Source organism: Poecilia formosa, unplaced genomic scaffold (genome assembly GCF_000485575.1).
Source record: "Poecilia formosa unplaced genomic scaffold, Poecilia_formosa-5.1.2 Scaffold33, whole genome shotgun sequence".
NCBI classification, from domain to species: Eukaryota; Metazoa; Chordata; class Actinopteri; order Cyprinodontiformes; family Poeciliidae; genus Poecilia; species Poecilia formosa.
Genome location: NW_006799972.1, coordinates 1,607,181 through 1,624,877, shown reverse-complemented (window position 1 = coordinate 1,624,877; position 17,697 = coordinate 1,607,181). Strand labels below are relative to the sequence as shown.

At 39.3% G+C, this 17,697-nt stretch overlaps 1 protein-coding gene across 3 annotated transcripts in view; it reads right to left on the bottom strand.

Moving 5' to 3' along the window:
• LOC103136532 (elongator complex protein 4-like) overlaps nucleotides 1–17,697 on the bottom strand; it is a 66,060-nt gene that overhangs the window by 8,454 nt on the left and 39,909 nt on the right. The gene's annotated exons all lie outside the window — the stretch shown is intronic.

The window sequence follows — 17,697 nt, the reverse complement described above, 5'->3', positions numbered from 1 at the left end:
ACTACAGAGTAGCCTGCAGACAGATATTTATCTTTATTTAATCTATTTCTATATATAAGGTTATAAACAGATTGTAGAAAACATCTTCACATCATGGGTTGTTAATAAATGTCTCCAAAGTGGCTATGAAACTGCTGCCTTCTCAGTGTGAAGGATTACTTGGAAGACAGCCCTCTTTCAGACCTAAAAAGATGGATACGACATGGCAAAATGATTTTTTTTCTAATATGTAATGCACATTCTACACAAAAAGCATAGTAATACATGCTGCGGTTCCATAGTGCATTATTTTCAGAACTGTTACCCTAAAAGTTAAAATATTCCTTTGAGATACCTTCTGCTGACGTGTTCTGCCACTATAACAGTCACAAAAAAGCAAGAACATTACCAAGAATACCTTTTTCATGCATTATTCAACTTTTTTCCTGCATTCAGTCTACAGTGCACACACTCTTGTAGAAAAAAAAAACAGACACACACACCCATTGCCACTCTCCTTTGCATGTGTCACACAGAGAGGTATTTACAACATGAGTGCACAATGCCGGCTTGTACGTTGAGGATTTCCTAAACCCAGCCTTAGCTCCAGTAGAAAGTCCCATTTTTCACCCATCATTTGTCCTGTGATAGAGTTCACACAGTTTACAGGCATAACATTTGGCAAAGCGAAAGGTCGTCTGGAGGTTATTGTGTCGGGCTGGGTAAGTGGCTGACCGCTTGGGAAGGGTGGGAGGATGGAGCGACTCTCACAGAGGAAGTCTGTTGTGCTAGTAGGAGACCAGCACAGAATGAGATGAGGCAGGAATAAGACGGCAGCACAACGTGCGCCGTGTAAAAGGCTTCCAGTGTCCTCAATGACAATTTTAAAACCGTCACCACAAATATGTTTCAAATAATACCTTTTTTAACTTCCATCCTGCACAGGGTAGTGCTGCACTGCGAGTAACAAGAAAAACATGACTGCATTCCAAATTTTTTTGTTCCCATGTCTAAAACGAAAACCAACGTTCTTCTTTATATGTCAGACAACATGAAATGTAGATCAAGTCGAGAAAAGTAATTATTTTCATGAGTTAGGACTGCATCGGTATTGGCTCAAATGTAGTCTTGCAAAAGCTTTATAGAATAAAGAAAAAAAAAACATAGAAGAAATTAGGTACATTTCTCTGTAGATATCCAAATTTACATAAAGTGGCAATAAAACATTTCAATGTAAGTTGAGGTTATGAATTCATAAGACTTGCATCTTCCTCGCTAAAATTTAACTGCTGTCGCAATAGTTTTGCTGTCACTGAAGGTGTGCGTCTACTTGTGTGCATCAGTGTCTCTAAGTCTGCAAAGATGAATAAAGGGGGTTGGGAATAATCCATCACTAGTTGATAGTCCTCACAAAAAAAGAAGCCCTTTTGCTAAAAGGAAGGCCCTTGTGAGGACAAAGACCACCATACTTGGGACTTCATAGGACCCAGCTGAAAAGGTGTTGCCCAGAGTAACCTCATTCACATTAACAGGCATGCTGGCCAAAGCCAGTCATTACTGCTGACTTGGACCAGCCGGGCCACACATAGACCAGCCTAAAGCCTCAAAGGCCATTCACTTCTCATCAGCCCACAGGCAAACGGCCTGAACTCTGCCACTGAGGAGCATCAAGAATTGTTACTGACCTATACGGGTGTCTGTCTGAGAGACACGCATCTTAGAGAATTCAATATGTGCAATCTTTATGGGAATATACATTTACATCATGTTTAAATAGTTGAATTGAGTATATATGCATATATGGATGGACGGATGGACAGACTTTTCTGCCATCCCTTGACTGACTCGGCTGAGAAAAGTCTTAGAACCCCGTGTTCACCATTTCAGAGAACCAGTGGCAAGAATATGATACTGGAGTGTTGGACTCAAGGTCTGAGACCTGAACTCGTTCGTAAAAGTGAACACAAGAATCCATCCATTTTCAAAATCTTAGAGCTTTAACTTTGCAGGAAAATGTCTGAATTCAAACAGCATTTACATTTTATAAAGTATAAATTTTTCATTAGGTCAAAAACAATGATTTAGGTTTCATCTAAATGTATTTTCAAGACTAGTTTTTGTTCTCGTCTTCATACTTCCATATTGGTTCTTGGACACATAAAAACACTCAACTGACTGGATTGTGTTTTATCGTTCTGTACGAAACATTTTCCACCTTTTATTTCCTTATTTGGCTTCCAATTTTCAGAAAGTCGTTTTCTATTTACTTTTTTCTATTCCCGTTTTCTTTCTATTGCCTTCTTGTCTTGCACAACCAAACACTTCAACTATTTTTTAATTGAAGCTGGTTTTGTTGTTACGCTGCAACTGAAGTCATTTTTGTTGTTTTAGCTAAAATTCAGATGCAATATAACACCTTAAATTCATAAGGCATTATATTGTTCATAAACAAAATGAAAAACTTTTAATTTTAAAAATACCTTAAATCGGCAAAAAAAAAGGTGACCCTTAATTAACCAATGACAGCTTTTTACATTGATTTTATATTTGTCCTTCAAAATAAATTCAATAAATAATTTTTAAAATGACTATTTGAACAGAGGTTAGATTGAATATTGTCACGATACAAACATAAAAACTTTGTGTCCTTTTCAGTTAATGCCAAAAAATATTTCAAAATTCATTTGGTTAAACAAACAAACAAAAAAAAGCAAATTATTGATAATGACATCAAATAACTAAAAGCATAGTGTAATTCAAAAAGTATAAGCTTCCAGGTTTTGTGCTAAACTTAAGGTGTATTTGGTAAATTGCATTAGAATACCAGGAAACATGGCAAAAGTGATGATGGGACTGTGTTTCGTTTCCAAGAACAGACAAGAGTCAGATACTTTTGAAAAAAGATATTACATACTGAAACTTCCAGTAACTAATCTATTTATATCGTGGTTATGAACCCAGTGTTGTATCTCCATTACAGCAACATGGTCTGAAAAGGTGTTGCCAAAGAAAGCGGAACCAGATTCAGTGCAGCACAAATTGACAGAGCGATCTTTGAGGCAGGCGCTGAGGGTTCACTTCCTGAACTTGAGACTTTTGCAGCACGTGTAAATATTTGCAAATGTTGGATGCTGAGGTACTTTTGACTCAAATATAGTATTAATGCAAGCATGTGTGTGCAAGCACAGAAAACATGAGAAACCTTTCAAAATGAGAGTCAACATTTTAACATTGCAAAGTAACATTTGAAAAGGTATTTTAAAAATTTGCATTACAAGAAAAATAAACGGCACATTATGATGCAAATGTATGCGATTATGGAGGTAATGTGCAAAAAGAAAAAACAAAAAAACAAAAAAACAAACCGCATTGTAAAGCAAAAATAAACCAATACGTGCTAAACTTTTCCAATAAAAGTCAAGAACTAGTTTTGTATTCTGTACACAAATAGCAAAGAGCATTCAAAGTCACCGTGTACATATATTTCTCTCTCTCCACCACATTTACCCTCCCTCCCCTCTCCACCACCTCCACCTCTGTGTTGCTCTCCAGTACAATCCCTGTGGGCAGGTGGTTGTGTAAATTTAGCCACAGCTAGGTGAGGTGCTTCCTGGGCAGACTGTTGGCAAAGCCACCTTTAGGGTGTTCAACATGTCAGAGGGAATGAGACATCACCTCGGCTGCCCTGTCAAAAAATTCACCACCTTCCATTTCCTGCATAACCCCTAGGTCCTCGAAGCAACCGGGGGTGATGGGGGAATTCTTGTTTTGTGTTTTCTAATTTAGCCTGAAACACACCAGCCATTACCTAACCCAGAGCGCTGGCTGAGTGTTAATTGTGAAGCATTACGAAAGCTATTAAAACAGTGAGCCGGGGCCTGGGGAGAATGCACGCTAATGTCAAAAATCCGGGAGCCAGCACTAAATGCATAGTGTACCTTGATTGTGACCCCTTTACGAGGTGAAACAGTGGAGAATGTTTAGATAAACTGGAATCACACAAACATAGTAATAATTCAAATTTAAGTAAAACAAGCCTGTTGTGAATAGCAACGAGGTATCACATAGCAATAAGTTTCCATCTGCAAATGTGGAAAAAAAGTGAATAAAAAAAGTCCAAACATTCAATCTATTTACAAATGTATAAAAATCAAGAATCAGCAAGACTTTTTATAAATTTCACAGTCCGTGTGTTTTGAACTGGCTTGTCTCATTATAAACCGATTTGATGCTCAGAAAAGTTTTTGTAATTTTAGTAAAAAGACTGTAGATGCTGAATTAGAAATACTGTCTATTAAAAATGTCATCGAGGTGACAAACGTTTGTTTTTTGTGAGAACAATGTTGATTGAAGAAATGATAAAAAGTAATCCAGAGACACTGCTTTATTTTGTTGCAGAGATTTGGCAAATATTTGTATTTGTAATGCAATTTGTAACACATTTCTAATGTGTAGAACTAATTGAAAATGCAATATATTAAATAAACAGATGATTAAATGAATGAGGAAAACTAAAACATACGACATAGCTTTTTTTCTACATTTAGTGCTTAATTGTAAAGCGGAGGAGTAAAAAAAAATGTAAGAACGGAGATGGATACAGAGCACTGAAGACATGCACAGAATAACAATACTAGAAAGCGGTTCAAATGTTACCATCAGCTTCTTCCTTCAAGTTGGGCATTTTGCTGGGAAATGGGCGGCCTGCCAGATTGGGGCCAAGTCAGAGTTGTCAGGGGATTACAGTTCTGCCTTGCTCACTGCAGGGGGTTCGGAGTGGGCCTCAATTACCCTGCAGCGGCGTGTTTGATTTGGCCCGGCACATTTGGGGACAGACCAAAAGCTGAATAATGCACCATTAGCAACTCCAAATCCTGGCCCAAAATGAGTCCACTTATGCATCACATACAGTAATTGTGTGTCTATCAAAGGCTGGCAGGTCCACACCAATTACCCCTGACAATAACAACAAGACAATGTACGCATCATATTATCTACAGAACACCTGTAGGCAACCGCACACATGCAAGTCTTCCTGTTTAAAACTTTTAAGCTTCATTCAAGATCTGACATAAAGAAGTGGCAACTGGGCGCTCAAAGAACCAAAATGACACAGTCTGAAAATATGAGAAATGAAGAAGTGGGGGAGAAAGAGCACGTGGAGAGACAGAGCCATGGAGTTCCCCCTTCTTTGGCTACAGCAGAGCTGTGCAATTGAATTTCACAGGATATAAGGCAGCAAATGGCATGTGAAGGCTGAAGCATCAGACGGTTCCTGCCACACACACGCAAACGGATGAGGGAGGTGTAAGTGACATCATTAGGTAACACTGCAGGATATCGGGGGCAGTCTAGGGCTGGCAGGAGGCTATGGGAACTAAAGGTCCTCCTTGAGCTCCTTTGAACAGCCACTGGGTCTGATATACATGCACTCACAAACGCGCAGGGAGAATCACTTCTGCAAACACTGGCTGCAAGACAAACAAGGACTCGAGGAAGAGACAAGAGAACGACCGAGCGCTGTTTTCACTCCCCGCCCACAAACACGAGCACATCCGCACACGCAGACGTGCACGCATGTACACAGCACTTCAAACCGCAGACGCCTCATTGAGGTATCAGCCCCAGCGATTGTGTTTGTCCACCTGAGTATGAAAGAGCCATTCTGGCTGGCATTGAGGAGGCAGTAGTGTGGTACCTCTCAAGCCGGAGCCCAGCAAGGCTACGTCTGTCTCAGGCCTCTCAGGGAGGGGAGCAGCCAAGTGTGGATGCACCTCATTACCTCACTCATCCACACACCAATTACCCCTAAATAAATACACCCAGCCCACAGGCAGCAACAATGACATCTAGCCTGAAAGGGAAGAAAGGATGCTGTTCAGAAAGCATTTGCACGCACAGAAAAGTGCTGCTGGATAACGATGAAGAAAAGAAGTAGAGAGAAAGGAAGCAAAAGGAAGAACATGCAGGGGGGCTCCGAGTCTTTTGAAGAGCTCAAAGACGAAAAGGAGAAGGAGAAAGAATGAAACAAACACAGAGCAAGCAGAGTGAAGTGATTCAGAAAATGATAATTTCTTGCTAAATTTCACCCAACACATCCGCAAATTATTGTTGCGGCGGGGGAGGAGCAAAGTTGAATTGTTTTAATGCACACAGCCATGAGATAGCTCTGCAGCAGACTAAAATGGTGATCGCTCTTAGAGCCGACACATATTTACATGCAAGACAGACCGCTTGGGGCAGTGGGAAGTGTGATTTGTCCGAATAACCCAGGCTAAAAAGAATGCAAATGGTTTAAAACGAAGACTATTTAGGAGGCCGCGGCAGGTGCTATGGAACAAAAATGCAAACAGTTGCAAACTAAATAAGAAAACTTTGTGTTGTAAATGGGGAGCGAATCCTAGCACCAGAGTGCGAAGTTGATGTTCCTGTAAAGGTTTGTGGCAGAGAAAGGAAGACAGATGTGTTTTCTAGGAAGGGAGGTACAAATGAGGAGAGGAAGCCAAGAGATCCTTCATAGCCCCTACACATCCCTCCATGTGGGTTCCTTCTGCATGAGTGACTCAGTCATACCTGGGGGACAAAACGGTCTCTATCTCTGCCCCAGTTCTACCCTTCCTCTCCCCCATCAGTGCTGTGACTTTTGTAAGCTAAGCCTGGCTTTTATGTCTGCCTCCATGTGGAAAACAATCCAGAGACAAGACTTTAAGACGTTCTCTATACCAACTTCTTTAAAAATATACAATAAAAATAATAATTAAAAAAAAGCTGCCACAAAGTTGAGCTTGTTCACCATATTTACTGGACTCCACCAAAGCTGCACTTCCTGGGTGCCTTCCTTTCCCAGGGGCATCTGGGTTTCCCTGTAGGAGCTGTTACCAAGAGACCTGACTGCTTAATAAGCATAAGAGGACAGAAGAATGGATGGATGGATGGAGGGGCATCTGGTAAAGATATGGAAAAACATCTTCATAAAACACCTGAAAAATCAGGTGATGGGTGGGACTGTATGGATCTGGTGTGGTGTGTTGGGTGCGTGCCTCGATATGCACTTCCTGATAGGCGGATTTCCCCTCAGCAGAGTGCCAGAGCACATCCTCAACTTGAACATAAGAAGGGCTGGTTTACCAGACCAGAGGCAGATTCCTGATTAACTGAAACAACGGCTGGGAACGTGTCGGTTTTCCACCCTGTTGATTCAATGTGATGAACAGAACTTGATGGATTGAATGGAAGTGAAGGGAGCAGGTTTATTAGGATTCCTTCCTGTTGGAAGGCTAATTGATAGAGAACTCTGCACAGGTCGGGTGCCACAGGTGGGTGGAGTAGCACTGACATGCCGTGGCAGCATAGTCAGGATTCCTCAGCCCTTCACTGGAAGCAAACTGCATGGGAAACTTAGGTTCTGTCACAAACAACAAAACAAGAAAAGCCTGTGAAGACTTTCTACTAATTACTTTGTCTTTTGTGTGTATGTATATATATATATTTTTTTTCTGTTTTCTGGATTAATACAAAGCAGGTCCTGTATTTTTCAGTTTGCTGAACCACACAACACCACACCCTAAACCATGCAACAAGTATGTTCTATGGGGATTTTGTATTATGCTATTGTTTGTGTACTTTAGTATGTGATAATTTCTTTTTGTGCAAATTTTCAGGTGATTCCCTTATTAAAACTCAAAGATAAAGCATGTGTGACTGATTGTTTTGCAAGACTGTGACGTCTTAAAGAAAATAAGAGAGAATTTTTGATTTCTTGCAATTTTTTATGCAAAAAGCAATGCATTTTTTTTTTTTAATTTACATCCTTGCATGTGACATACATAATACTTTGCCTTTTGTTTTTGAACATTTAGGAGAATGGGTTATTCAGATTATTGTTCTAAGAGCGTAGTTAGCATTCTGAAAAGCGAAATGTCAACCCAGATATACATCAAACAGCGTAGATTTTTGTATATATAAATATATATTGATAATACCGTAGATATATATAAAGCATGCAAACAGAAATGCAACTTGCAAATGTTCCAATGGTTAATTTATTTACTGAATACATTGTTCTCTACAGTTATTGGCAACCCCTGATAAAGATTTGTACAAACCAAAAAATATACTGTTACTAGGAAGTTAACGATGCCTCTCTTTCATGCAGCTTTTACAATGGTTAATTTCAAGAGTTTTTTTAGTTACCAACAATCAACGAGACAAAGATCAACCCGAGTCCTTATCCAACTGTGTTTGTCATAATTCTAGTTGTTTTAAATGTATAAATCTTTGCCCAGGCTGGAGATATGGGCACGTTTGGGCAGATCGATCCTTTCCTACATTTCTAGACTCATATTAATGTTAACATATGTTACCTGAATTGTATAGTTAGAATAGAAATTACAATGCTTATTACAAAACCTGCTTCGGTGAGAGGACAAAATACGAAAGCGGAAAAAGTTTCAAACCATCAGTTTTTGTTTTTTTTTTGCTTCCAAGAAGCCAGACTGGTTAATTTCATGAACATTTCACAAAGATCTATCAAACATTTTTTGGCTGCTCTATTTTAACAAATTTTTGAATATTTTGAACGGTGTTGCATATCAAAATGACATCACATAATAGCACAATATTCAATAAGCAACACTAAGAATTACATATTCCATTTTATATTGGCAGCATCCATTGGCAAACACACTTACTTCATCGGCCAAATCCCTAAATTAACACCTTTTTCAGTAAGAAGGCTCAATTTGGAACACATCACACCAACACCACAGCTGGCATTCAAGGGTAAAATTAATTACTTCAGATACATGTGCTTCCTCTCAAAGTGGCAGACTTATTTGCATTGAGGAACATTCAGCAGAAGTAATCGATGCACACACAAAATACGGCCACCCAAATGACCCGGGCCCCCATCTCAAAGTCTCCTCCCCATCCCCAAAGCCCTGACGGCTCAGCCATGCGTGCAGGAACAAACACAGGTAGCGCGAGCAAGTCTGACTGCAACCAAGCACAAAAACATGAATGGGAAGCACTACAATGACAGGCTGGACGCAGGACAATGGGCCCAGCATTAAACAAACGGAAAATCCCACGACGGGCTGCGGGAGTACGATACAGATTACAGGCACCTAGTCCCCGATGGGGAGCAAGGGAGAGCAAGAAAAAAGGAGACAATATTGCAATCTGACAGCTGACGTCTTCATATAAATGTATGAATTTACATTCCAATTAGAGGAAATTTACATCTTAATCACAGCGAGCAGTGTGTTGGTCCCCCGGTTAGTGTGCTGCTACGGTAATGAGGTGGGATGCCGCTGTGCTCTCTCATCCAGACAGCGATCTGTCAGCAGACGACACCTCCCCGTTATGAGGAAGCTGTACTCTTAAACGCAAGCGCCACCGCAATACGGTAATATTCATTGAAATCTGTCTTAAATACCAACAAGGTGTGGGACGCCACCCGAGGATAATGTGCCAAATATGGAGTTTGAAAAACATCAAACATATCTTAAATACAGCGCACTGAACCAGGAGTGTCTTTAACTGTCACTCAAGTGACAAGCTTTCAGTATGCTACGGTATTACATTTCTCATTTCCATACTAATAATGGGTATATTATCTTTAATAGCTTGACTTTGTTTTATGGCATTTGAAATGGATCATGAAGGAGTGTGCAGAATAACTTAAACATATCATGTAACAAGATCAGATGCTGCTAGCAAAGACAATCTGAATGTGTGATGTAGTGCAGTCAAACACCTTAGATTTGACTTGCCACCTAATTTGAATGTTTGTTTTTTTTTTTTTTTTGCTAGGTACCTCTAAAGTGTCCGTACCAGACCTTTAGATGTAGTAAAAACAACCTGCGAAATAAGACGCTCATGGTTTAGAGCCAGGAGTGATTACATGGTAAGATTTGATTGCACTAAATGTTTTTATTTCCGTCATACACTTTGCAACATTTGTCTACTTTTGTGTAAAGTTCCTGCAAGATTTTCTGTTGTTTTTCATTCACACTCTACAATTGTGCTCAGGATCACTTCGTAATATCCTTTAACAGTGTCACCTGTTTTCATCTCCAGATAGAGGAGCTTTTCAAGCATCCAAAAAGCCAGTGCCAAATGAAAAGAGGATAACCTGCCTGTGTCAGAGTGACCCATGGAAGACGGAGCTCCTGTTGAAGCTTAAGCAGAATATTTCTCCAGCCAAGAAAGACACCTAAGTGAGTTAGCCGTCTGAATAGAAATGCAATTTCTTTTTTTTTTTGTTGGCATTCCTTTCGCCTGATTTCAGACTAAAGTAATGCATTCTTACCAGTTTGCCTCCCCTTTCAAAGATGACTGAAATACATAAAAACCTCTTTGCTTCTTATATTAGTAACAACACACTGCGAAATAGCTATTTAAAATAATTTATCCTTCAGGTTGATCCTGAAGCAACGTGACCGGTCGATATTGGATTGGTTGTTAAATCTATTGGTTTAATAGAATTAATGAAGCCTAATTCTACGGTGAGATGATTGGATTGAGAATGTGACAGTATCAACAATGCACAGTTTTCAGTAAAACGAATAATTCCTAAAGCCCAACTCTAAAAGGAAGAACGCAGTGACTCAATATACAACGTGTCTGAACTTGTGGGGAAACAAGTAAAGTAGACCTGCAGGAACAGTTGAAAACAAAGGGTAACACCTGCTGAAAGAAGTTCTCCGTTAAGGTCTTAAAGTCTGTTTGTTGACATTTGTTGTAGGTTTTTTTTTACTCAATTAGCAGACAAGAGAGGCTGAGGTTTGAGGTTTGGAAATCAAAACCACACAAACAAGCCTAAGGCCTGGGGGGATAATCTTTCTTAAACACTCGCAAGAGAAAGACAAAGAAAAAAAAAAAAACTTGTACACTGACTGTAATTGAAACAAGCCAAAAAGAAAGCCCCTTAAATTTCAACGCTAGTTTTCAAACTTGCTTGAAATAACTTCAATAGAGTGAAATCAGTTACTCAAATGGAAGCGGCGCTGATTGCTGACAATGCAATCAGGAAGAGCAGATTAGCCGCAAACCAAACAGAGGAGCGCATAAATCATTTTAACACAGTCCTTCGCCATCTTCATGCTTCACTTTAATACAGAGATATGTGAACAAAAAAATTGGAGGGAAATGAGGCATGGCTTCTTTATCAGCTACCTCAAAGCCAATCAGACCCCTCTTGCCAGAGACACCGCTCTAATGGCCGATATCTACGAGAGCAGCCTATTACTGGATACTGCCTGTAATTAAGACAAGTCAGATTACACGAGGGCAAAGCATCTTCTCTGATATGTAGGCAGCCATTAAGTCCTGAAGAGGTAAAACACTTGAATGCTGCAGTGAGAAAAAAAAACAAAAAAAAACACACATCTCAGTGAATGTGTCCCCAAACATTCCATGGGGTCATTTGCAGGGCGGGGCTCAGATTCCACTTTTGGCCGCAGGGTTTTTCAGAAACGATGTCAAAAAGCTAAACACAGTCCCTCCGGCCCTCGTCTTGCATATTCCGACATTTCAGATGAATTCCCAAAGCATCTATGTTGCACTTTCATCTGAACATCCAAACAGGCTGCCCGCCTTTTTGTTTGAGAACGGCACAGGGTGTGTGCGTGCAGCTCTAATGCTCACCACGATTACAAGTTCTTAAAACAGGGAGCAGCCTATAAGGTGCCAGGGCGGATTTGCGTCTGCAAGCAAATGAGGTAGAAGTAGAGGAGCGCATTTTAGTTGAGTTCCTGAATGTTGAAGGAGCAGTGCTTCTAAAACGATAAATGCAATTAAAAAGACGAATGGAGGGAAGAAAGCAACAGTGAGTGAAAGAAAGACAGAGGCAAGAGTTGAGATGGGATCATGCTCACAAAGTAATGTTTGTGAGACTCACTGCTGCACATTTTATTTTGAAATACTTGATGTAAATACATATTTCTACCTTTCTACATCTAATGTAGTTATTTGCATTAGGCTGAGTGTGTAGGTCTTTGCAGAACTTCAATTGATGCCACGTAAAGGATAAGTAGTGACTGCTGGACCATAGGGGAAAAAAAAAAAAACATTATTTTTTTTAACAATAAACTCTTTGAGAAGAGAGAAGAAAAACCAACATCTTATAATATTCTTGACTTTTCTTTCAACAGACTAAAAAATAATGAACTATACAAAATTCTGCCACTTTGTTTCACAGACAAATATTTTCATTCTATTTTAAAAATGAATAATACATCAAATACAGCTTAAACGCTGATTAGGTTAATGTAATACATACTTTATTTAAAGTACACCAACAAAATCGATCACTCGTATCCTTAGTAAAAATGTATATAAAAAGAAATCCTTTCTTTTTATAGAAAGAATTTCTATAAATCCTTTCTATAAAAGGATTTTTTTTTATAGAAAAATCCTTTTCTATAAAAGGATTTTTAATAGAAAATCCGTTCTATAAAAAAAGAAAGGATTTATTTTTTTTACTGAAAAAAAAATAAATCCTTCCTTTAATTTAGTTTGATTTATTCCGTGGGAAAATATTCTTAGATACAGAGAGAATTGTTTTTCCATACATGTGTTGTACAACAATAGCCTGTCTAGTTTTGGTTATGAATAACGATAAATACTTGCTTACAGCAATTATTGATGAAATTAGTAACTTATATTAAAACTAGTCAGGGCACCACTCGATTACCAAGAAAATAACTAAACAGTTCACTCTAAATTATTGTTTATGAATGCGTATGTTATACATGCTTCAGTTTTAAAATAACAGATGATGACTTACATGCAGCATTGCCGTTATTTGAACAGCAAGATGCCACACATGTATAAGATGAACACAAAGAATCCAGTGTTTTGCTGTTTAAACAAAAAATATTGTTTACAAGCATCAATAACACCAGCATGAAATAGGTGTGTTTGTAGTACTTCAGCCGCCATGTAACTTTGTGGCTTGAAAGAGAAAGAAAATAACAATTAAAGAGATAAGCTCAACCTTACTATACTTTTGGCATTAAAACCTAATTTTCCCTGAAATGAGACTTTAACTGTACGAAAGCTGTAATTAGCCTTAGCTGCAGCATGCATGGCCTGCTTTGTTTGGATTACTTCTAAGTTGTAAGCCATCAAGTAAAGCAAATGTATGATAATACTCTCTGTTTCAAAATGGCTACAAAGACAAAGCAAAAGTATTTCTTTCTAACACACAGTAAGGGAAGTGAAAAAGAAATCTCCAAAGCTAAGGGTGGATTTTTGTGATTTTCAAGTCCCCATAACAATCAGAGGGCACTGACTAGTTGTCTGAAATGGATATGAGGGTAAAAGCTGTAGTTTGGTTCACACAACCGAGACTTTAACTGGCACTGCAAGCTTTGGTCAAATGAGACTGACTATTTCAGCAGCAAATACGCCAGTAAGGTCTGGAGTAAAGTACGCTGTGATGTGGAAGGATATCTCATCTCTATCATTAAGTATGGCAGAGGTTTGGTTATGCTATGGGTTTCTTCCAAAGGCCATGGGCCACTCATTAGAGTGCAATAAATCCATTGAAATACCAGCACATTTTAGATAAAATCTCAGGTTTCCATCAAAACACTGAGCTGGTCCCAGAGTTGGTTTTCATTGGGATATAATCCAAACACACTGCCAAATCAACACAGCAATGCTTCACCATCGCCTGTCCCCAGGCCTAAGCCTTTTAGAAAAGAAATCAGCTGAAGGGGAGAACCTAAATATTTCAGTTTGAAATTAGGCGACCTCATTAAAACATGAATCTATTTTGATGGTGTTTGCATGACTTTTCCAGAAGAGCTAATAGCTGTGAAAGCAGCTGTAGAAACAAAACTGCCAGGTACAAAACCACCGTGTATGTATGGGTTTAATTTGAGGATATCCTAAATGCAAGTACAGGAGCATACAAAAGCAGGCACCCTGATGCACATTCACAGAGGGCGATGAAGCAGGCATACATGACATCCCCATTCAAACAGTCTGTGTAAGTGAGCGTACAACATCAGGCTATCAGATCACTTCCCTCTCCAAACACGAAGCCTTTAATAGATGTGAAACTGCAGGCCCTGAATCTTTTCACACCAGTGGGTCACAACCCACACAGACAAACAGGAAGCGAACGGTGACAGTGCAAAAACAAATAAAAAAAGGCAATAAAATGAATTTGACAGAAAGAGTAAATGTATTTATAATGAAAGGATCAAGATGATATACATTATATTTTGATTTTGTTTCGTTCAGACAATCCCTTCAGAGCTGACAGAGACAGTCATCTGAATTTAAAAAAACATACAAAAATAAAATAAAACAGACTCATAGGAATCCTCAGACTAACATATGAAGTAACCTTTGTGGCCTTCCGGGACTTGGGGGTGGTTCGACAATTTTGCGGGGGGAGTCTAACGCTCCAAGGACAGTAGGCACGCTAGGGAGAGGTGAGCTGTCACCCCCCATTACGATCACCGCCAGACTTCAGAAAAGGGGGGAAGGAGGTGAAGAGCTGGCTACAAAAAAAATTCTAAATAAAAATAGAAAAATACTGGTTCCTGACTAACTGCCGTCTAGATCCATCTCCAGGCCACAGAACCCTCCACGACTGCCCCCTGGGAAACACTTGCATGCAACCCCTAGTCCCTGGTTAGCAGTAGGGCATATGTGTGAAGGGGTAGAAGGAGGGTGTTGTGCCTTAACTTAGGGTGTGTGAGCATTATGTATGGGTTTGGGTAACAAAGGGAGAACGGCACATGCTCTCCTCGAGTCAGCATTAGCCGAAAAGCTGATACTTAAGCAGCAATTCAAAAGCAATTCAGACAAATCAATATTTAAAGCAGCTTTCTTTATTTAACCAAGTAAAACCCCAGTGAAATCCAGGTCTGATTTGCAAAAAAAAAAAAAAAAGCACAGCTGATGTCATATTAAGGTTCTAAATTGGGAAAAAGAGAGTTTTCAGGGTTCAGGAAGAGGTGTTTTTAGACAATAAATTATGAATTAAAAAATATACACCAGCATGATACCCTGAACCCAAAGACAAACAAATTATTGTAGCATATTATGTGACATGTTTCAGAGTGAAATAGAGTTTGCTGGCGGATAAGAAGCCTGCCTCAGATTTGACCTTTTGCTGGCTTTTGTGTAAGTCTGGGTGAGCACTGCTTAGGCACATTCTGTTCAGCAGATCCCACCGATAACACCCCTGTCACTCATCATCACTCATCATTGTTAGGGACAAAAGCAAAGTTTGGTTAAGCTACACAGTGAAGAATTCTCCCACCCTGGTCACCCCCATGGCCACTACCCTCTACCTTCACACATTTCCGTACGGACAGCGCAGACACGCATTATAAAACCCGTTCCATCTTTGCCACATAAACACAAAACGATGAGTCAGACACGCTCCTTGACTCAGAGATGGGGTCGCAAACTTTGCATCACCTTGCCCTCTAACTTTCTTTTTGAAGTGCAAGCTTGGCCTTTGAATGGCCCTTTGGCTCATCAACTGTGGTGTAATTAAAGCCTATTCAGAGCTCTATATGTGTCCTCGCTATCCTCCATCATCATCTGGCCGGGCTTTTCAATAGCCACCTGTGAACTGTGAAGGGAAGGGACACATGAGACCCCCCCCCTGTAAAATTCATGACCACTAGATCATTCAGTTACCGGCTAACTTCTCTCAATGGCCAACACCGCTTTAAACAACTGTGTGTTAACAGTTGGGTGAATCCTTAAACGCAGCCATTTACACTGATGTCAGGTTTCAATAGCTCAACTAATTACATGAAACAAGTGTCTTTATGTTGTGAGGAATCTGCATTGGAGGGATGAAAAGTATTTACAGAAGAGTCTGATGGATAGATGATCCAACAAACACATCCAATAATTACACAAAGGAGCAGGGAATAAAGTACGAAAATAAAAAATAATAATAATGCGCCTTGGATTTTTATGCAAAACTTATCCAAACCTGGAAAATACCTCAATCAATACTTGTGATCAACACTGTTTGAAAATCTTGATGTTTAAATGTTAATATTTACAGACAGATGAATGAGGAGCCATCTTTCTGCTTTTACGATTTTCACATTTCAGCAGTCACTGACAGACTGCAGTGACTTTATTCAGGAACACCGCTCCATGTGAAGCATATGGAGCAATGTTGTTGAGTCTTTGAACAAGCAGCTGAGGTAACGCAGTCAAATCACTGAGTATGAAAGAGAGGGCTAAATGTCAAAAAGAGACTCTGAGAAAAAAAAAAGATCATTTTCCCTCAATAAAAGAAGCAATTACCTAAAGATTAGTTTTGCAATGGGAATCCAAACCTCAGGTGAATTAACTAAACCTTTGTAACCGGAATTTGATCAAGAATTTATAATCACAACAATAATACAACATACTGGAACAATGAAAAGCAAGACAAAAAATACAAACACATACTCCTCTTCCTGACCCCCCCTTAGGACACCGAGCAGAGAGAGTGTGGGAAAGTTATTTTTAGGAACCATGCAGAGAGCCTTCCCGAGTTGGATGCTCCTGTTCGGGATCAACATTCCACCTTTGAACCGCTCCGACCGCGGAGCTGTTTGTGCCTAGGATGGCAATTTTTACTTTTGTTGTGAATCAACAGCAATGACAAAATTGTTATGCTGCTGACATTTATTGTAGATGAGAGTTGAACATTTTAAATTTGAAGAATCGATAAAACGTCAAACACAACAAAACATGTTTACACAAATTGTTCTTTAAAATGTATAACTGTGGTGATCTTTTTAAGACACTATTTCACTGGGTTTTTCACAATAGCTTGCTGGAATTTTTGCCCATTCCTCCTAACATAGCTTACATAGAGTCAGGTGTGTAGGTGCACATCTTTTAAAATCATGGCTTTGGGATGGTTGCTCTAAAACATTGAAAATTTCATCCTTAAACCATCTTGTGACTAATTTTGCAGTATGCTTTGGGTCACCGTCATTTAATAAATCTCATCTGTGGCCAAGCTTTAACTTCCAGAATGAAGGCTTGAAGTGCTTCTGTATTTCCACATGATGCCATCTGTAGGAAAACACCAACCACAACGTGACTTTGCCACACTTGTGCTTCACAGCTAGAAGGACGTTCTCAGGCTTTCATATTTTTCTATTTTCCTACAAATTTAACAATGGTCATTATTAACATTTAAATTATAGCATCAACTTCTTCACAACACATTTTAGAACAACAGTCTTTCTCCCTGAGCATATTTACAAAATGTAATCTGGCTTTCTAGCGTATTGGTGGAGCAAGACTCATTTCACCAGCTCATGTAATAATCTTCACAAGCGCTTTAATCTTTGCTGTGTAGGAAATGTACACATACAATGACATATGTTAATTTCTAGGACACAAAAACATGTCTCCTCCCTAAATGGAGTCCAATAAAGTTTATACTCCAATATATTTAAAAAAAAAAATGAATATAAAACATTCAGGAATCTGGAAATTGTACCAAAAGATGAAGCAAGGTTGTGGACGTCCACGATTCTCTGATTTCCCCGTGATGTCACACAAGGATGTGTGCCGTAACATCCACATGTGTGAATCATCACCAGGACTTTTGCAAATTGTTTAAAGGCACAGTTATCTCAGTGCATGTAAACTTTTGACTCTTACAAGTTGAATCTTCTGGTAATCCTGACTGTGGAAATAACAAGACATGCTTAAAGTGGTTCT